Source organism: Panthera tigris, chromosome A1 (assembly GCF_018350195.1).
Source record: "Panthera tigris isolate Pti1 chromosome A1, P.tigris_Pti1_mat1.1, whole genome shotgun sequence".
Classification (NCBI taxonomy): Eukaryota; Metazoa; Chordata; class Mammalia; order Carnivora; family Felidae; genus Panthera; species Panthera tigris.
In genome coordinates, this window is record NC_056660.1 from 207,784,340 (window position 1) to 207,806,985 (window position 22,646).

The 22,646-nt window shown below is 37.8% G+C and overlaps 1 protein-coding gene across 1 annotated transcript in view; it reads right to left on the reverse strand.

The window, feature by feature from the left end:
* EGFLAM (EGF like, fibronectin type III and laminin G domains) overlaps positions 1–9,902 on the reverse strand; it is a 470,630-nt gene extending 460,728 nt beyond the window's left edge. The window contains exon 1 of the mRNA XM_042996268.1: positions 9,628–9,902. The gene's annotated coding sequence lies outside the window, so the exon portion shown is untranslated. The remainder of the gene's footprint in view (positions 1–9,627) is intronic.
* Between the last annotated feature and the right edge of the window lie 12,744 nt (positions 9,903–22,646).

Sequence of the window (22,646 nt, forward strand, 5' to 3'; positions counted from 1 at the left end):
AAGAAACCATGGGTTTATAAGTACCAGCTTTTTGACAGTATATTCAGCAATGGTTCAGAAGGCCAGGGTTTGCACACAGTCCTTAGTATGTATAATTCTACAGGCTGCATTCAAATTTCCTAACATGTCATCTGTAGACTTCAATAAAATCAACTGACAGATGCCACTTGCCACAAGTATATTAATTAGGTTATATTCAGTATTCAGAGCCTCTGAGATGGAACAGGATGTCCACTGGGTTTCTCTGTTAGAACCTATGATTGGTGGGGGTGGAAGGAGGGAGAATGGGACACAGGAGAAGGTCCTGGCATAGGCAAACAGAATACACAAGTCTTTACAAAAATCAGCTTTTGGTTTTACAGGGAAACTTTACTACTTTCTTTAATTATTTTTAAATTTCTGTGTAAATAATTTCTACTATTATCTTTATTAATTCCTTCACTCCACATTCTTTATTTTTCTCACATGTATCTAGTTGTTTCTTTTTTAACTTTGGCATTTTTATTCAGGCATGTAGAAATTTTTTTTTTATCTAGCTTCTTAATTTCAAAGATTGGTTCTTTTTTGTCTTGCTTTTCCTAATAAATATAATTATGATAACAAATATTTCTCTGAGTACTGTCTTGGCCCTATCAATGGTACTTTTATTATATTGCATTTCTAAATAGTTTTTTATTACCTCTTTGACTCAGATGTTACAAAGATGTTGGCTTTTTTTTTTTCTTCAAGGAGTACAGCTTTTAATTTTAAGACATACAATTGGTTTTTGGTTTGAGAAGGTTTTTGTTTTTGTTTTCTTTCTCAATTTCTAATTTAAGTGCATGTGATTTTTATTTAATTTGTAAACATTTTCTAATATAGGATTGATATTTTTGACAGCTTAATGTGCTTTTGAAGAAATGAATGCTGTTCATTGGCTGTGTGTGTGTGCGCATGGTGTGTAAAGTTTATTGTGTTAATCAAATCTTTTATTATTTTTTCTTTCAAGAAAAAATAATATTTCTGGTTAGTTAATATATGGGGTAATATTAGTTTCAGGAGTAGAATTTAATGGTTCATCACTTACATACAACACCCAGTGCTCATCACAAGTGCCCTCCTTGATAGCCATCACCATTTAACCCAGCCATCACCATTTAACCCATCCCCCCACCCACCTCCCCTCCACCAACAATCAAATCTTTTATATTCTTATTTTTAGTGTATTTGATTTATGTATTTCCAAAAAAATGTTAAAGTCTGTTGTGATTGTGGATCTATTTATCCTTATATTTTCTATTTGCTTTTGCTTTATATATTTAGGAGCTATGTTGTCAGAGTCATAAAGGTTTGATAACTTTCACTACTTTTATTATTCTGAAATGTTCTTCTTTGGTCATTTTAATATCTACCTTGAATTTTCTTTTGTCTGATATCAGTAGTGTCAGATTTCCTCTATTCTGGTCAGCATTTTCCTTTTATATATTTTTCCATTCCTTCATTTCAACCTTTGTGTGTCTTCAGCCTGCTTGTGGGAGAGAGTACAAGTTCTGTGCAGTGTGATTTCTAGCCTGTCTTCTGTGATCTGGAGAGGGAACAGAGTGTGCTATCCCCCTCAGGGCAGGCCTTTAGTCATCTCCTGGCCTTTAGGGCTCATTATTATACCTGGGTGTCAGCCACAAAAGGCCCCACCCAGCCTCTCTTCACTGATTCTTCCCACCTAGGGGGACATATATATTGGTTGCTTTTTGCCTGGAGAGGTAGAGGCAGAAAAGAGGGAGATGGCACCTGGTCAACAGACCTGTTTGCTTCTGCTGCAGAACCCCATAATCACCCTGTCAGTTGCCACAGGGCTTCTTGCCACACCTCTGAAAGTCACCAAGCGTTTGGCTAGAAATGTCCTTGGAGTCATACCCACCTTTGTAAGAGTTTGCTCCTGCATGAGTTTTAGGCTGTGATTTCATTCTTCAATCAGATCTCAACTATGTTCCATATTTCTGAAATTTATCAAATGTTTTTTTGGCCAACTGATGACTATTTTGTTTGGGAGCATGATTTGGGGGGCCATGATTTCTGGGGATTTTGTGTGGGAGGGAGAGGCTGCAGGGATTTCCATAATACTTGTTCTGTCTCTTCCATTATTTCTTTAATCCAGATGACCAAAAATAGGACTCTGAGGAGTGCCTGGGTGGCTCAGTCGGTTAAGCGTCCGATATTTGATTTCAGTTCAGGTCATGAGCTCACAGTCTTGAGACTAAATCCCACATCAGGCTCCATGCTGCTTAAGATTCTCTCTCTTAAAAACAAAAATAGGACTCCGAGGCAAAGCATATGAATATTTTTAGGAACCTTGATACATACCGCCAAACTGCTTTCTAGAAGGATTATAATAATTTACACCATCAACAGCAATTCCTTCAATGGAAAGTTTGCTCATTATTTAGAAGAAAAAGAGAAGTTAGAAATCAAGTAGAGGGATGGTTAAAGTTTTTTAAAATAGTTTTATAAAGGTATAATTGACATACAATAAGCCACACATATTTAAAGTATATAATTTGATAAGTTTGGGTGTGTATATATATATATATATATATATATGAGATGTGTGTATATATATATATATATGAGATGTATATATGTACATATATATATATGAGTATATATATATATATATGAGGTATATATATGTGAGGTATATACATATATATATATGAGGTGTATATATAGAGAGAGATTTATATATCTGTGTGTATATAGATATAGATATATATATTTATGTACCTGTGAATATATAAATCACACCACAATCAAGAGAGCAAAGATATCCAAAAATCTGGAAAATTTCCTGATATCCCTTGGCAATCCCTCTTTCCTACTCCCGCCTGCCTCACTCTCCCATCCCCAGGTAAACACTGATCTGATTTCTATCACTGTTGATTAATTTATATTTTCTAGAGTTTTATAGAAACAGAATCATATACATATATACCTTTTTCTCTGGTTTTCACTCAGAATAATTATTTTGACATTCATCCATATTACTTCATGTGTCAACAGTTTACTCCTCTTTATTGCTGAGTAGTATTTCATATATATATCCTCTTGAAGTTACCCCACAGCTCACAGATGCTCTGGTTATTTTTAAAAAATTTTTCCCGTGTGTTTAATTTTTTACAGTTTCTATTATGTCTTCAAATTCACAATTCTTTTCTTCTGCGATGTCTAATATGCTATTAATCCCATCCAATGTATTTGTCACCTCAGACGTCATAGTTTTCACATGTAGAGGCTGATCTGGCTTTCTTTAAGATATCTTCCATGTCTCTATTTTACTTTTGTACATCTGGATTATAGTTATAATAATTGTTTTTAATGTTCTTGTCTGTTAATTCCAATGCCTATGTCAATTTTAAGTAAGTGTGATTGCTTTTTGCCTTGTTATGGGTTATATTTTCCTGCTTTTTTTTTTGGCATACTTGGTAATTTTTTATTGAATTCCAGTCACTGTGAATTTTACTTTGTTTGCTGTTAGATATTTTTATATTCCTATAAATATTTTTGAGTTTTATTCAAGGATACAATTACAAGGAAACAGTTTGGTCCTTTTTGTTCTTGCTTTCAAGACTTGTCAGGTGGACCAGAGCAGTGTTTAACTTAGGGATAATTATTTCCCACCACTGAAACAAGACATTTCTGAGTATTCTACCCACTGCTACATGAACTCCAGTCTCCTGTGTGAGCACCAGAGACTATTCCTTCTAATGCTTTTGTCTGGTTCTTTCTCTGGCTTCAGTTTCCTCATATGTATGAGCTGGTATCCACTATTCTTTTATATATTACATCTTTGTTCATTTCAGGTGGAAAGGTAAATCCAATCCCTTTTAATCCATCTTGATAGAAGCAAACTAAACTTTTTTAGTGTGAAAAGGCTTTTTTCAAATAATGTCACTATATAACACAGATACAAAGCAAAGCTCCTGTGACTCAAAGTGAGGTAAAGTATTGATAGCCTGAGAAAATCTGCCCACAAAACTTCATCCTTGATGCCCTCAGAAGCTAAAGCTCTCCCCTGATCCTTAGAGATTCACAAAGCCAATTTAAAGACCACTAGATCTGGTCAAACTCTTCTTTTTTATACTTGATGCAACTGATAACTAAAATGGTGAGTCACTTGCCCAAAGTCACACTGCTAAAATCTAGGTCATAGGATGAAAGGGAATGATGACTGCACACAAGTAAAGGCCTCAAGAATGGTAGCAATTCTTACTATGTCTGCCCCTGTATTTTTTAATTTTCAAAATACTGACTAATATTGAACAGAGAAGAAAGACTGTGGTGAGTTTAAGAAAGGACCCAGTGCAGGGCTCCTGGGTGGCTCAGTCGGTTAAACATCCAACTTTGGCTCAGGTCATGATCTCACAGTTCATGAGTTCGAGCCCCACGTCAGGCTCTGTGCTGACAGCTCAGAGCCTGGAGCCTGTTTCATATTCTGTGTCTGCCTCTCTCTCTGCCCCTCCCCTGTTCACGTGCTGTCTCTGTCTCAAGAATAAATAAACATTAAAAAAAAAATTTTGTTTTAAAAAGAAAGGACCCAGTGCATTTCCTAGGAAAGGTTCTCAATGGGCTTCAGCTCAGCTCACAGATCTCTGGCAAAGGGCAGACTCCTGAAGACTAGAACCCAGATCCCTGAATCACAGGCAAGTGTTCTGTCTACTGTATCCCATCTTCTCCCTTCCATCTGTAAAATTCTAGAATTCACTGAAACCCTTTTTGCTACATACCAGATACTTAAAAAAGAGATTACTGACCAAGAACAATGTGTTTGTGATTGTTGGCAAAATTTCCTGTGAGCACAGAAATCTCAATCCCACACTAAAAAAGTACAGATTCCATTTTGCCTTGAACATCATGCAATAGGGTATAGTGTGATGGTGTTTATAAAGCAAGCTACAAGGAAGACAGTTCATCAAATAGGAATGACAGCTCTAGGCCCCCACTGAAAACAACAAAATAGGAAAGGTATGGGTGCCAGGAGCGTCTAACTTAGACATTGACATACTGGATGAGTCTGGATTTGCCACTCAATGAATTTCAAATTCCTTGTCTTTAAATAGTATTCATAGAACCTGCTGCAGCTTGATTCCCAGAGAATCCAGAAGCTATAAGTGGATTTAAAAACAATTTGTAAATCACTTAGCGCTCCTTAGAGATAGGAGGATATATAAATATGTGGTACTACTATAAAGTTAACCATACTTAAATATAGTTAGCCATACTTAAGTATGCTAACCATACTTAAATATTTACAATATTACCATTGAGAGGGATTATCTGCAAAACTCTTAGTGTCTTCTCCAATTAATATTCCAAATGATAGAGAAGCTAATTATCCTGGAGTCTTGCTATACTGTAATCTTACTATAGCCCAGAAATTAAGATACATTTAGAACTTTTTCTGTATCAGTGAGAATGGAAGGAATCTCAACACAATATGGCTATTCCCACACCACATCACAGACCTCAGAGCCAGCACCAGTAAGGAGCGTTCAGCATCCTTCTTGAGGATTCAGTCTTACCACTTTGCCCACCATTAGAGAAAAAAATTACCAAGTAGTTTGATCATTTTGTGATCTAGTTGTTATTTTTGATACATATTTGTTTGCAAATCCAGCGCTCAAAAGATGGTTTATTTCACCTAAAGCTGTGCCTTCAGTTTAGGATAACAAGATATCATTAGGCAGATGGTAAACTGCAGGCTGCTGATGGCTGTACAGGTATGAATGAGCCTCTGAAACTGTCCTGTACACAACCTGCTCCATCATGCATAGCTTCCCTTATTCTACTCTAGTACTAGAAGAAAACTGTGAGTCAGAAAAGGTAATCTGGGAACATGAGGAAGCCAGGCAACAGAATTCCTATAAAAGATATGCACACACAGATAATAATAGATCTGTTATGGATTTTACGTTCACGGATCTGTATATAAAATGTTATATTTGTTTGCATAAACACATTACATTTACCCATAAAAATGTTTAACACATACACATAAGCTGCATACATTTACTGAGCCCCTATTACTAGGCATATAATAAGAACTTCATAATTATTCAAATACATTAATGAACATATACTTACTGTGAAAGCTATATACTATGACAACTAAACTAATATGAACTCGTAATTTTTATCAGGATGAAGAAAAAACCAATGTTAATTTTCATCCAGTTAGAACTGGTCTACTAGTTTCAGAAGACTCCAAAAGAACACATAACCTAGAGTTGCAAGCATAATAACCATTAAGTGTGACCTAATCAGCACAAATTAGCTGAATTCCCTATACCATGTACAGAAACTATTTAATTCTAAAAATACTGTTCCTGAAAGTACAACTTTCACTATTGGCAGATGACATGATTCTATATTTAGAAAACCATAAAGACTCCACCAAAAAACTAGAACTGATAAATGAATTCAGTAAGGTCACAAGACACAAAATCAATATACAATATATACAGTGAAACATTACACAGTCATGAAAAAGGATGACATTATACCATTTGAGACAACATGGATGAACCCAGAAGGTCTTATCCTTAAGTCAACTAAGTCAGACTGAGAAAGATAAATACCACACGATTCCACTCATAAATCAAATCCAAAAAAATGAATAAACAAACAAAAAGCAGAATCAGAACAATAAATATGGAGAACAAATTGATGGTTGCCAGAGTGGAGAAGTGCCAGAGGGGACTAGGCAAAATTGGGGTAGAGGAACGGGAGATACGGACCTCCAATAATGGAATAAGTCACAAGAACAAAAAGCAGAGCATAAGGAATATACTCAATGATATTCCAATAGTGATGTAATAGGACAGATGGTGAACAGAGCATAACATATAAATAAACTTGTTAAACCACTGAGTTGTACACCTGAAACTAATGTAACATTGTGTGTCAAATACTAAAATACAAAACTTTTTTTAAAAAGCCAAAAAAAACCAGTATACAGAAATCTGTTACATTTCCCTACACTAATAATGAAGTATCAAAAAGAGAAATTAAGAAAACATTCCCATTTACAATTGCACCAAAAAAAATACCTAGGAAAAACTTAACTGAGGAGGTGAAACACCTGTACTCTGAAAACTATAAAACACCAATGAGAGTAATTGAAGGCAACACAAATGGTAAGATGTTCCATGCTGATGGATTAGAAGAACAAATATTGTTAAATGTCCATACTACTCAAAACAACCTACAGATTTCATGGAATCCTATCAAAATACCAAAAGAATTCTTCACAGAACTAGAACAAATAATCCTACAATTTGTATGGATCCACAGAAGATACAGAATAGCCAAAGCAATCTTGAAAACGAAGAACAAAACTGGGAAGTATCACAATCCCAGATATAAAGAGATACAACCAAGCTGTAGTAATCAAAACAGTGTGGTACTGGCACACACAAAAAAAGACACACAGATCAATGGAACAGAATACAGAGCCCCAAAAAGAACCCATGGAAAAAAAATATATGGTCAATTAATCTTTGACAAAGCAGGCAGGAATATGCAATGAGAAAAAGACCATCTCTTCAACAAATGGTGTTGGGAAAACTGGACAGCTACACGCAAAAGAATGAAACTGGACCACTTGCTCACACCATACACAAAAGTAAACTCAAAATGGATTAAGGACCCAAATGTGAGGCCTGAAACCATAAAAATCTTCGAAGAGAGCACAGGCAGTCGTTTCTCTGACATTGGTCATAGCAACACTTTTCTAGCTATGTCTCCTGAGGCAAGGGAAACAAAAGCAAAAATAAACTACTGGGACTACATCAAAAGAAAGACCTCTACACAGCAAAGGAAACCATCCAGAAAAGTAAAGGACAACCTACTGAATAGGAGGAGATATTTGCAAATTACTTATCGGATAAAGGGTTAGTATCCAAAACATGTACAACACCCAAAACCCAATAATCCAATTAAAAAGGGGCAGAAGACATGAATAGACAGTCCTCCAAAGGAGACATCCAGATGACCAACAGACACGTGAAAAGATGCTCAACATCACTTGTCATCAAGGAAATGCAAATTAAAACAACCACGAGGTATCACCTCACACCTGTCAGAATGGCTAAAATCAAACACACAAGAAACAACGGTGTTGGTAACGATGTGGAAAAAAAGGAACCCTCGTACACCGTTGGTGGGAATGCGGTCTGGTGGTGCAGCCACTGTGGAAAACGGTATGGAAGTTCCTCAAACAATTAAAAATAGAATTGCCATATGATCCAGGAATTCCACTAGTGGGTATTTACCCAAAGAATCCAAAAACACCAGCTCAAAAGATATATCCATCCCTATGTTTACTGTATCATTATATACCATAGCCAAATTATGGAAGCAACCCAAATACACACACACACACACACACACACACACACACACACACACACACACTGGAATACTCAACCATAAAAAGGGGGGAAATCTGCCATTTGCAACAGCATGGACAGATCTAGAGAGTATAATGCTAAATGAGAAGTCAGTCATAGAAAGACAAATGTCATGCCATTTCACTCATGAGGAATTTAAGAAACAAAGAGAAAAACAAAAAAAACCAGACTCTTAAATCTTAAATATAAAGAACAAACTGGTGGTTGCCAGAGGAAGGTTGGGGGATGGATCAAATAGGTGAAGGGGATTAAGAGTATACTTATAATGATGAGCACTGAATAATGTACAGAATTGTTGACTCACTATATTGTACACCTGAAACTAATGCAATACAACACTCTAAGTATAAAGTAGCCTGGATTTAAAAATAAAAATAAAAAATAAAAATTCCTGTTCCTGAAACTCAAACACTATTGTTTTGCTTTGTCCCTGTTGTCATAGGCAAATTCCACTTTCTAAGAACGGTCATCATGAAATGGGGGGGGGGGGGGAGGGAGGGAGGGAATAATTATCTAAGAATCAGAAGACCTGCTCTCCAGGTCAGCTCTGTAACAAGCTGAGGGCACTAGTTCTAGTTCCTTCTCTCCATATCTTAACTGCTTAATGAGTAAACTTCATAGTTGCATTTAACAATGTATAAGGTCCCTTCGGGCTATGCATGAACTAATTTAGTTTTTTAATTTACTTACACCCTGTCAAATCAATAAGGTTAATAAAACAGAAAATTAGAACCAAATGGTAAAAAAGGAAAATGAAAATATGCTTAACAATAAGAGTTAACATAATTGCCAATTAAGTTTTATATTTGACTCTGAGCAATTGGAGAAAAATCACAAATGCAAGCTTCACAACTTTTCATTTTTAGAAAGGGAGAAAACTTTCCTTTTTTGGAGGTATGATTTTCCATGGTTATAATGCCAGCCGTAGTTGAGAAGATAAACTGTGACCCTAGGTTCACAAGAGCATCTTCAAGCAAGAAACCTCTCCATATATTCTCCGTATTTAGGTAAAGATTAAACATTTGAATGGCACCATTTTTCATAGGTTGTGAAATGTCACTGCGAGGTGACTGGGTACCAACACAATCGAGGGCATCAGAACACAGAGACATTAAATTCTATTTCGGAGGCCACCCAGCTAGCCATGAACAGCAGAGAGATTAAACACTCAGGAGTTCCTGACCTGAGATCAGAGGCTCGTTTTAGGTGACGGCCAGCGAAGGAAGGCGGCGGGGCAGCGGGGTCCAGAGCTGGCTGTCGGTGGAAGCTGACGACACCTGCAAGGAGCACAGGAGGAAGCTGCAATGCAGATGGGGCACTGGGGTCCCCTGCCGAGCGTGGGGTCCCTTTCACTCCATTGCAGTCCTGCGGTCTCACTCAGCTCAGTCTTGGCCCGCTGAGTAAAGTGCACCGTTCACTTCCTGTTCTGCGCAGAAGACCCTTCCGGTGACAGACCCAGGCCGCCGAAGTATCAGCAGGGCTGCAGGATGGCACCCTGTTTCTCAGAGACCCTGGTTGGAGACACCGTAGGTTAGGGGCTGAGGAAAGGTCTGCCTCGGTAGGGACAAGGATGGTCCCGAACAAACCTCAAACACATCTCGGGCCTGTCATCCTACTGCCCTGAGGAGGTGCCTCCAGGGACGAGGTCACCAAACTGGTGCCTACAAAGAACTGTTAACAGTAAATTTTGAGGGCAATTTGTAGCAACAGTCCCCTCATTTCCTGGTCTCCAAAGAGTCCTGAGGCTCCTGGAAGAATCAATACTCCCTGGCCCTTCCTCTTAGCTGAGGTGGGGAGAGCCTAAAAAAGTATGCTGGAATGCAGCTTCCAGAGAAAACATGGTATACAGGCACACCACCCTGAAGAACAAATTTTTTGAAACCTCAAAATACCTTGCCTATCAATGTTCCCCTTGCCCCACCCAAATTTTATCTCTCATTAGCCACCAGGGACAATATTTCTAATAAGCATCAAAAAATCATCATTTACTCCTACAGTATCTGTAAAGAGTCTTAGAAATAAAAGGAACCTTAAGAAACACGTGCAGCCACTAGAATAGCAAAATAATTATTCCACAGCCAGTCAGTGGAAAATCCAGGAATACGAATTAGCTATCCCATCTCCTACACTGGGAGTTTTCTCTTTCATTAGTATTTTTTCAACAAACATCCACAGTGTGCCTACAAAGGCAAAAGGAAGCACACACGACCATGCTCTGGCTCTGAAAATTTCTGTCTCAGAAGTAACACACATCTTTTCTGCCCGCATTTCATGGGCAAGTCACTGGCCATGCCAAATTTATTTCCATGGGATGGATTATCCTTCCGTGGAAAAATCATCAAGTGTTTGTGAACAGTAAAACAGTCTTCCACAAGAACTGAGGATAAGTTGGTTTCACCCAGCTTAGTTAAGGAGTTAGGACCCCAGAAGATAAATAGTCCAATAAAGGGGAAGCAACCACAGCACCTCATTCCTCAACCAAATCTACAGACACTCCGAAGATACACACATCAGTGAGGAACACAGGGCAGAAAAGCTCTCCGGAAGCTCTCTGGGGAGAAGAATGCTTTTTCCAACCTGAGAAATTCAAAAACATATGTACATAAGTCCCTGACACGGGATCTGAAATTTTTCATGTACATGCAAATTCAACCAGATGTAGGGCTCTGAGGATGAGACACATCACCATGATGGTGTCTGCTCTTGCTTTTCTTCAGTGTTCTAGATGCTAAAGCTAGAATGCTCTTTTAAAAACAGAAAACTGGTTGCATTTGCCCAACCCTTCTTCAACTTTCCCATGCACAACTTTCCATTGTTGAAAACCCATCAATGGCTTCCCATTGCTTTTAATCTAAAGATTACCATTCTAACTAAGAGTTCTGTATTCTCTCTGTTCCAGGCACACTGGCCTTCTTTTAGTTCTTTGGGATTATATGCTTCTTCCATCCACAGAGCCATTCTGCATGTTGTGCCCAGCATTTGGAATGCTCTTCTCTACCCTCTTCATCCAGGTAGAGGACAATCTTTTGATTGTGGCTTATTGTCATTGCCTTCAGAACGTGTTCCTTGACCTCCTTCACAAATCAATCTCTTTAGATTATTCATACAACAAATATATTTTGAGGGCCTTCTAAGTGCCAGGCATCTGTACCATAAAGGTAAGAAAACAATGTGGCAGGGAAGCACAATAAACAATAAATATAAACCCCATCAGGTATGATAGGTGTAATGAACAAATAAACAGGGTAAAGGCCAAAAGGATGGGATATGTACCATTTCAGATAAAGTGGCCAGAGAATACCTATCTAAAGAAGAGACACTCAACAGAGCCACCAATGAAGTGGAAGAAAAAAGTTCCAGGTAGAAGGAACAACAGTGCAAAGGTCCTAAAGGTAGAGTGTTGGAAGAAGAGCCACAGGTTTATGATTTATTTCCATGCTGTGTACCTTAGCACTTATCACAGTTGCAAGTTAAAACATTCATTTATATTATCTGATTAATGCTCATTGCTTTTCTAGATTATTCCTTCTATTGACATAAAGACAGGAACCGTATCCATTTTTTGCTCATCATTGACTGTTGAATCTCCTGTGTCCTGCCTGATGCCTAGCACATAATAGATCCTTGATATGCATCTGTAGAATGAAGAAATGAAGACTACATGAATGAATGATGAAACAGATCCCTAGATGACCACATATAGTAGGTGTTGTCTGTTGCCACCCATATACCCTTAAAACTTACCTATAAATGGCAAGAGCTATTTACCCTGAAACTTCTATCTATAGAATTTTCCTTCTGACAAAGATGGCATGCTTGGCCAATGAATTTCAGGGAGTAGTTAATGTCCCTAGAAATAGCCCTCTACCAACGTCAATGGATAGTCAGGTGATACATATATCCCAGTGTCCTTATCCCTTGAGTGGGATAACTAGTAGGAAGTGATTCTTAACCCTGAGAGATTGTATCTCCAGAGAACATTTGGCAATGTCTGCAGTCCTTTTGGGTTGTTACAACTGGCGGGGGCGGGGGGGGGGGATGAAACTTGCACCCAGTGGGTAGAGGCCAGAGATTCCTAAACATGTAACAACATACAGGACATCCCCCTAAACAAAACAAAACAAAACAAAATGACCCGGCTCAAAATGCCAACAGTGCTGAGGTAAGAAAGCCTCTCTAAGGTGTGTTCTACACAGTTTCCCAAGATCCCCAGCAGAACTGAGCTCTAGTTGCCCACAGTAGTAGCTGGTTTAATAACACAGCATTTACTGGCTTCCTTCCCTTCCCTGGCTCACTTCCTCATTTCCCTACTAGTGTTTCCTGAGATCGCCTCCCAAATAAACTACTTGCCTTCAAATCTTTGTTTGAGAGTCTTTTTCTGGTCAAACCCAAACCATAAAATAGCTCTCAAACTTTATATTTCTCAACAACCAGTCTCCCCTACTGTTCAGCCATGTAATAAAGCCACGGGACTGGTCAAGGAAACCAGGATGTAAACAAGTGACACTGGCTGCTTGAAAATGGCAGCACTGGGACTGCAGCTTTTAAGAAAAGGCTGTGCCACCTGACATATGATCTGGTTTGGGAACAGAAGCTCTTTTCCCGCTTGTACCTCTAAAAAGTCACTCAATTTGGACAGTTACCTGGCACAAGATGATGGAAAGGAGAAAGAACACAGGGGCAGGCAATCGAAGCCCTGGCCTAAATCTTGCCTCTCTTGCTAACTAGATCCCTCCCCTACCTGAGTCCCTAAGTTGTCTTGTACTGGGTTTCCCCAAAGGACTTTATTGGGTAGGATGATCACTAAGGATTCTTGGAGCCCTAGCATTCTACAATTATAAGAAACAATCTCACTTCCCATGCCCCCTCCACCATAACCCAAGCATTTTCTGCTCTGTTTGGAAACCTCTTCCCCTCCAGTCCAAACATGGACTCCCAGAGCAGTGCTCCATGCTACAGGCCTCACATATCCACATTCTTGCAATTCAGTTCAGCTCTTCAAAATCTGCACGTCTTGGAGTGCTTGGGTGGCTCAGTCGGTTAAGCATCCGACATTTGAGCTTAGCTCAGGTCTTGATCTCAGGGTCGTGAGTTCAAGCCCTGTGTTGGGCCAAGACTACTTAAAAAAAAAAAAAAAAAAAAATGGCAGGTCTCCAGGCTTCATTTCCTTGAGGCAAACCAAGGCACAAAAATGTTTGTTCACTTTCTCAAGGTTGCAAAGTTGTAAAACTCAGTTTAGACACTTGAACAACTGAAAAAATATGCCTAAATGTCCACTACTTTTACACTGGGTGTGAGGTTTCAAGAGCAAATTGACGGAAACATTAAAATCCTTCCTCCCAATTAACAGAAATAAGGAATGAAGTGTTCTGATTGAGAATGACCATATGCTGTAGAATGATCAATTTTTGAATAATTAGAAAATAAAGGCCCACATACTTTAAAACTCACATTGCAGATAAGCATATATTTTCTTAAAAATTCCAATGGTCTTTCAGATTGGCAGAAATAACAAGAATGTTTGCCATTGGTTTAGCTCTGGGACATTTACAGTCCCAGTTTTCAAAAGGTCTGTATTATATCCAGAAAAGCTGGGCATGTAATTTCAGTAAAGCTTCAAGTGTCAGTCAAGGTTACAGAATATGAAAATAGGAATTATTGCCGTGTGTAATCTGATGAGAAAAATAGCATATTTCACTTTTACTTTTCACAAAAATAAAGTTATTTACTGAGTTATCACAAAGATAAATGGTTTTATAAATAAGTTCTAAATACTTTATTGTATTACTAAAACACATTCATTTGAAAGTTTTAAAATTTAAAAAGTAACTAAAAAATCATGAAAATAAAATTAAAATTGACTACAACTCTATATGTAGGGACTATTCTATGTGTTTTCATGTGCTTCCTACCAATTTTTCAGGCCTTTTTTTTTTTCATCAAAATGGTCATACCTTATTTGCTTAAACTCCAGTTTGGTTAACAGAGTGTTATATTAGTTTCAGGTGTACAATATAGTGAGCCTACAATTCTATACATTACTCAGTGCTCATCAAGATAAGTGTACTCTTAATCCCTTTCACGTATTTTATTCATCCCCCCACCCACCTCTCTTCTGGCAACCCCCAGTTTCTTTTCTATAGTTAAAAGTCTGTTTTTTGGTTTGCCTCTTTTTTTCTTTGTTCATTTGTTTTGTTTCTTAAATTCCACACAAGTTAAACGTATGGCATTTGTCTTTCTCTGATTTATTTCATTTAGCATTGTATTCTCCAGAACCATCCATGTTGTTGCAAATGGCAAGATGTGTTCCTTATGGTTGAGTATTCTCTTGTGTGTATGTCTGTGTTGATATATATACACCACATCTTCTTCATCCATTCATCTACCAATGGACACTTGGGTTGCTTCCATAGTTTGCCTATGGTATATAATGCTGCAGTAAACATAGGGATGTATGTATCTTTTGAGCTGGTGTTTTTGGATTCTTTGGGTAAATACCCACTAGTGGAATTCCTGGATCATATGGCAATTCTATTTTTAATTGTTTGAGGAACTTCCATACCGTTTTCCACAGTGGCTGCACCACCAGACCGCATTCCCACCAACGGTGTACGAGGGTTCCTTTTTTTCCACATCGTTACCAACACCGTTGTTTCTTGTGTTTTTGATTTTAGCCATTCTGACAGGTGTGAGGTGATACCTCGTGGTTGTTTTAATTTGCATTTCCTTGATGACAAGTGATGTTGAGCATCTTTTCACGTGTCTGTTGGTCATCTGGATGTCTCCTTTGGAGGACTGTCTATTCATGTCTTCTGCCCCTTTTTAATTGGATTATTGGGTTTTGGGTGTTGTACATGTTTTGGATACTAACCCTTTATCCGATAAGTAATTTGCAAATATCTCCTCCTATTCAGTAGGTTGTCCTTTACTTTTCTGGATGGTTTCCTTTGCTGTGTAGAGGTCTTTCTTTTGATGTAGTCCCAGTAGTTTATTTTTGCTTTTGTTTCCCTTGCCTCAGGAGACATAGCTAGAAAAGTGTTGCTATGACCAATGTCAGAGAAACGACTGCCTGTGCTCTCTTCGAAGATTTTTATGGTTTCAGGCCTCACATTTGGGTCCTTAATCCATTTTGAGTTTACTTTTGTGTATGGTGTGAGCAAGTGGTCCAGTTTCATTCTTTTGCATGTAGCTGTCCAGTTTTCCCAACACCATTTGTTGAAGAGATGGTCTTTTTCTCATTGCATATTCCTGCCTCCTTTGTCAAAGATTAATTGACCATATATTTTTTTTCCATGGGTTCTTTTTGGGGCTCTGTATTCTGTTCCATTGATCTGTGTGTCTTTTTTTGTGTGTGCCAGTACCATACTGTTTTGATTACTAGAGCTTGGTAGTATCTCCTTATATCTGGGATTGTGACACTTCCAGTTTTGCTATTTTTTAAATTTTTTTAATGTTTATTTATTTTTGAGAGAGAGAGAGAGTGTGAGCAGGGGAGGGACACAGAGAGAGGAAGACACAGAATCTGAAGCAGGCTCCAGACCCTGAGCTGTCAGCACAGAGCCAGATGCAGGGCTCAAACTCATGAATCATGAGATCATGACCTGAGCTGAAGTCGTATACTTAACCCACTGAGCCATCCAAAGGCCCCGTTTTGTTCTTCTTTTTCAAGATTGCTTTGGATGTTCTAAATCTTGTGTGGATCCATAAAAATTGTAGGATTATTTGTTCTAGTTCTGTGAAGAATACTATTGATATTTTGATAGTGATTGCATTAAATCTGTAGGTTTTGAGTAGTATGGACATTTTAACAATATTTGTTCTTCCAATAAACCAGCATGGAACATCTTACCATTTGCTTTGCCTTCAATTATTTTCATCAGTGTTTTACAGTTTTCAGAGTACAGGTCTTTCACCTCCTCGGTTAAGTTTTTTCCTAGGTATTTTTTGTTATTTTGGTGCACTTATCCATGGGAATTTTTTCTTAATTTCTCTTTCTGCTGCTTAATTATTAGTATATAGAAACACAACAGATTTCTGTATATTGACCTTGTAGCCTGCAACCTTACTAAGTTAATTTATCAGTTCCACTAGCCTTTGGTGTAGTCTATATATTCTATATATAGTATATATATTTGCTATAGTATATACAGCATATCTATTTATATACATATATTATATATATTCTATATATAGTATCATGTCATCTGCCAATAGTGAAAGTTTTACTTCTTCCTTACCAATTAGGATACTTATTATTTTTTTCTCTTGTCTGATTGCTGTAGCTAGGTCTTCCAGTACTATGTTGAATAAAAGTGGTGAGAGTAGACATCCTTGTCTTGTTCCTGATCTTAGGGGAAAAGCTCTCAGTTTTTCAACATGGAGTATGATCCTAGGGTTTTTCATATATAGCCTTTATTATGTTATGTTCCCTCTAAATCTACTTTAATGGTTTTTATCATGATGTTGTACTTTGTCAAATGCTTTTTTGCATCTATTGAAATGATCATATGGTTTTTAACTTTTGATATGATGTATCATACTGACTGATTTGCAAATTTTAAACCAACCTCATATCCCAGGAATAAATCCTACTTGATCATGGTCAATGATTTTTTTTAATGTATTGTTAGATTCAGTTTGCTAATATAACGTTGACAATTTTTGCATATATGTTCATCAGAGACATTAGCCTGTGGTTCCTTTGTTTTTTTTTTTTTTTTGTATTGTCTTTATCTGATTTTGGTATCAGGGTAATGCTGGCCTCATAGAATGAATTTGGAAGCTTTATATCCTCTTTCCTCTTCTATTTTTTGGAATAGTTTGAGAGGAATAGGTATTAGCTCTTCTTTAAATGTTTGGTAGAATCACCTGTGAAGCCTAGACTTCTGTTTTTTGGGAGATTTTTGATAACTGATTCAATTTCATTGCTGGTGATCAGTATGTTCAAATTTTCTATTTCTTCCTGATTCAATTTTGAGAGGTTATGTGTTTCTAAGAATTATTGCATTTCTTCTAGGTTGTCCAATTTGTTGGCATATAATTTTTCATGATATTCTCGTATAATCCTATTTCTATGGTATCAGTATCTCTCTTCTTTCATTTCTGATTTTGAGTCCTCTCTTTTTTTTTTTTTTCTTCTTTTTTTTTTTTTTTTTTTTTTTTTTTTTTATGAGTCTGGCTTAAGGTTTATCAGTGTTATTGAACTTTTCAAAGAAACAGCCCCTGGTCTCATTGATCTGCTCTATATTATTTCTGCTCTAATCTTTATTCTTTTTTTCCTTCTACTGATTTGGGGTTTTGTTTGTTCTTTTTCTAGCTCTGTTAGGTGTAAGGTTAGGTTGTTTATTTGAATTTTTTCTTGCTTCTGGAGGTAGATCTGAACTGCTGTAAGCTTTCTCTTAGAACGGCTTTTGCTGCATCCCAAAGATTTGGGACCAGTATGTATTCATTTTCATTTGTCTCCCTGTATTTGTTGATTTCCTCTTTGATTTCTTGGTTGACCCTTTCACTGTTTAGAAGCATGTTATTTAACTTCCATATATTTGTATTCTTTTCAGATTTTTTTCCCTGTGGTTGATTTCAACATTCATAGTATTGTGGCTGGAAAACACTCATGGTATGAAGTCTCTTTGAATTAATACATTTTTTTCGTGGCCTAATATGTGATCTATTCTGGAGAATGTTCCATGTACATTTGGAAAGAATGTGTATTCTCCTGTTTTAGGATGGAATGATCTGAATATATCTGTTACATCCATCCAGTCCAATTTGTCATTCAAAGCCACTGTTTGTTGATTTTCTGTTTGGATAATCAATCCACTAATCTAATGCAGTGTTAAAGTCCCCTACTATTCTGTTAACAGCAACACACAGAAATGGTTAAGACTGAGGAAGTAGGGAGGTTGGGGCAGATGGGTACTTCTTACCTTATTGCTTGAATGTTTTTCACTGAAAAAGCCTTGGTTTTTTAATTAAAATAAAACTCAATTTGGATTTTTCTTAATTCAGTAAATACATATATGCATACATAAATAAAATAAAGTCCCCTACTATTATTGTATTACTATTGATTACTTCCTTTATGTTTGCTATTAGCTGCTTTATATATTTGGATGCTCTCATGTTGGGTGTATAAATATTATACAGATATTACAACTGTTATATCTTCTTGTTGGATTGGTCCCTTTATGATTATATAGTGTCCTTGTCTCTTGTTACAGTCTTTGTTTTAAAGTCTATTTTGTCTGACATAAATATTGCTACCTTTTCTTTCACTTTAATTTGTATGATAAATGCTTTTTCATCCCTTTACTTTCAATCTGCAAGTGTTTTTAGGTCTGAAGTAAGTCTTTTATAGGCAGCATATAGATGTCTTGCTTTTTTATCCATTCCATCACACTATGGCTTTTGTCTGGAGCATTTAGTCCATTAACATTCAAAGTAATTATTGATAGGTATGTACTTATTGCCATTTTGTTACTTGCTGTATGGTTATTTTTGTAGTTCTTCTCTGTTCCTTTCTTCTCTTGCTTTCTTGGTTTGCTAGCTTTCTTTAGTGAAATACTTGGATTCCTTTCTCTTTATTTTTTTGCATATCTATTACAGGTTTTTGATTTGTGGTTACCATTAGGTTTGTATATAACATCTTATACATATAGCAATCTATATTAAGTTGATGTTTACTTAAGTTTGAACCCATTCTTTACTCCTCTCTTCCTACCATGTTTTAGGTATATGGTGTCATACTTCACATCCTTTTATTTTGTGAATCCCTGGACTGGTTTTTATAGATGTACTTAATTTTATTACTTTTGTGCTTCAGACTTTTTTTTTTTTTACTCCTACTTATGGTCTTTCCTCTCAAAGAGTCCACTTCAACATATCTTGGAGGGCTGAAATCTTTCTCTCTCCTTCTATTCTTAATGATAGCCTTGCCGGATTGAGTATTCTTGGTTGCAAGTTTTTTCTTTTAGCACTTTGAAAGAAATGCCATGTCACTTCCTTTGGCCTGCAAAATTCCTGCTGAAAAGCTGATAGGCCTTATGGAGTTTCCCTTGTATCTAACGGTTTTCTTTTCTCTTCCTGCTTTTAAAATTCTCTTTATCACTACTCATTGCCATTATAATTACTGTGTGTCCTGGTGTGGACCTCCTTGGGTTGATTTTGTGGGGATTCTCTGTGACTTCTGGATCTAGATTTTTATTTCCTTCCTTCAATTCAGAAAGTTTTCAGCTATTATTTCTTCAAATAGATTTTCTGTCCCCTTTCCTCTCTTTTCTCCTTCTGGAATCCTTTAATGTGAATGTTATTATACTTGATGGTGTCACTGAGTTCCCTAAGTTTATTTTCATTTTTTATTTACTCTCTCTCTTGTTCAGCTTGATTGTTTTCCATTACTCTATCAGGTCACTGATCCATTCTTCTGCTACCTCTAGTCTACTATTCATTCTATCTTTTTAATTTCATTTATTGATTTCTTCATCTCTTATTGGTTCTTTTTTATGCTGTCTCTGTTAATAGTCTCACTGAGGTCCTCCACTCTTTTCTCAAGTCCAGCAAGTATCTTTATGACCATTACCTTTAAAAAAAAATTTAATGTTTATCTTTGAGAGAGAGAGAGAGAGAGAGAGAGAGAAAGACAGAGTGAGAGTGGGGGGAGGGCAGAGAGAGAGGAAGACAGAATCTGAAGCAGGCCCCAGGCTCTGAGTTGTCAGCACAGAACCCAACATGGAGCTTGAACTCATGAACCATCAGATCATGACCTGAGCTGAAGTTGGACGTTTAACTGACTAAGCCACACAGGTGCCCCACCCCCACTTTTTTTTAAGGGAGAGTGTGTGTGAGTGGGGGAGAGGGACAGAGGGAGAGAGAAAACCTTAAGCAGGGCTCCATACCATGACCCTGGGATCATGACCCAAACCAAAATCAAGAGTCCGACATTCAACTGACGGAGCCATCCTGGCACCCCATCTTTATGACTATTACTTTAAATTTTCTGTCAGGCTTATTATCTCCATTTCACTTAAGCTTTCTTGCTATTATTTTGTCCTGTTCTTTCATTTAGGACATATTCCTCTGACTTCTCATTTTGTCTAACTCTGTGAATATTTCTATGTTAAGAAAGTCAGCTAAGTGTCCTGTGTTGCAAGTAGTGGCCATGTGAAGAAGTGGCCCATAGTGCCTTACAGTGCAATGTCCCCTGTTCACTAGGACCTGGCACTTCAAGAGTGTCCCGATGTGTGTTGCATTGACCTGTTACTGTGGCTGAGCTGCTTCAATCCAGTTTGCCTGTTGTGGACAGGGTTCAGTCCTTGTGTTGTTAGTGGGCTACTCTGGGGCTGCCTTAGGCCTGAGTTGAGTCATACCAGGCATTTTCCAGAGATGCAGTAGCACCCAACTGCAGGGCACTTCCCCTGTGTTGTCCCCTGAGTTCTGTTGGTGGGCAGGGCCTGCAGTCAGACCAGATGTCTATTCCCAGCCCACTGCTGGGGCTACAGTCTGACAGTGTGTGTGGTTATCTTCCCCTCTCCCTGGGTCAGAAGTCACTTTGGAGTGGTGCTGTCCCTTCAGGGCTGCTTGTACACCACTAGACTTGTGGCACTGCTTTGGACGGGCTCTGGCCAAAGGCGTATTGGAGGGGGCAGATCTGCAGGAGAATGCAGGGGCAGGGCGCATGCTATTAGCAACATTTGCATGGGTCTGCTGTGGGAGGGAACCTGAAACCAAGGCCTAGCTGGAGGGGGCATGTCTACAGAATGCAGGGACAGGGTGCACTCTTAGGAAGTTAGATGGAGTGTGTTGTGCTGTGCTGGCTCCCATAGGTGTCCATGTATCTAGGCTGGGGTGTGGGGGAAGGAAATGGCACCTGCCAGTCCTTTGTTCCTGGCTAAGTCTCCCAATAATCCTTGCCCCTTCGGCACAGCTCTGTGATGAGTAAATAAATCTTCCCCAGGCATTTTTCAAACTGCTGTTTCTATGCTGTATCTCCAAGAGGCTGTTTGTTGTGCTCTTTAAGGTCTTTAAGGGTAGAGACTCAGTTTCTTCTTGCTCTCCTAGCTCTTCCAGAGCTGAGCCCACTGATTTTTAAAGTTCCAAAGATGTTAAGTTTTCCAAACCAAATGTTATAGGGATTTGTCTTCCTCGTGCATGCTCCCTGGTATGAGAGTCTGTTTCTCTCCCCTCTGTGTCCAGGGCGTCCTTCCCTCCTGTGGATAGTCTGCAGGGTCATTTAGCTTTCAACTGCATCTCTACCCTTCTTACCCTCTTTGATGCAGCCTCCTGTGTCCTTTTAGCTGCGGAGAGTCTGTTTTACCAGTCTTCAGGTCATTTTATGGGTTATTCACACTGATGTGGGTGTTATCAAGTTGTATCCATGGGATGCAGTGAGCTTAGGCTCCTCCTACTCCGCCATCTTCCCACTTTCTCAGACATTTTTAGCAAAAATTGAGATTATTGTCTAATACATGCACAATTCTTGTATCATGTCTTGCTCATTTCTCACTGTATCATGAGCACTTAAGCCAAGATTCTGATTTGTGTAATCATTGCATAATACTCCATTTTTCAGTCTATGAAAAATTGATTTACCCTCATAGCTGGATGTTTAGGCTGAATCCCATTTCTCAACTTCTACAAAAAACTCTCTGATAGATTCTAAAAAAACAAAATCATTGGGTAGATAAACACTTTTAAGGTTCAGAGAAGGTTTAAAAGAAATAAAGGCCAGGAATTATTTAATACCGTTCTCATTCATTCTTAACTTGTCAAGCACAGGATTAACCTAACCCTGGTCTGACTGACAGATCTAGCAAGAATTCCTCATCCTCACCTCAAAGCCTTATGTTGGAGTTATCTTTTTGAAACTCCCTGGGTCTTTAGGAAGAATCTAGAATCATTTTTAGAGGAAAAGGATTTCTGGGGCATAGCTAATATTCTATTTCTTGATCTGGGAAGAGGTTATATAGATGTATTCAGTTTGTAAAAATTCATTGAGTTGTACGCTTATGATCTATGTACTTTTATGTGTTATATTTCAATAAAAAGTATGCCTAGAAAAAAATGTTTCATGCTTCTTAAAGTCATTAATTTTCAATTTCCTCAAGGGAGTCATCAACAGCCATGAAATCCTTATGGTCTTGGGGAAAAAATACTGTATGTATTTGAAAATTGTTAGGTGCTTTTTGGATGTAAAGAATTATTTTC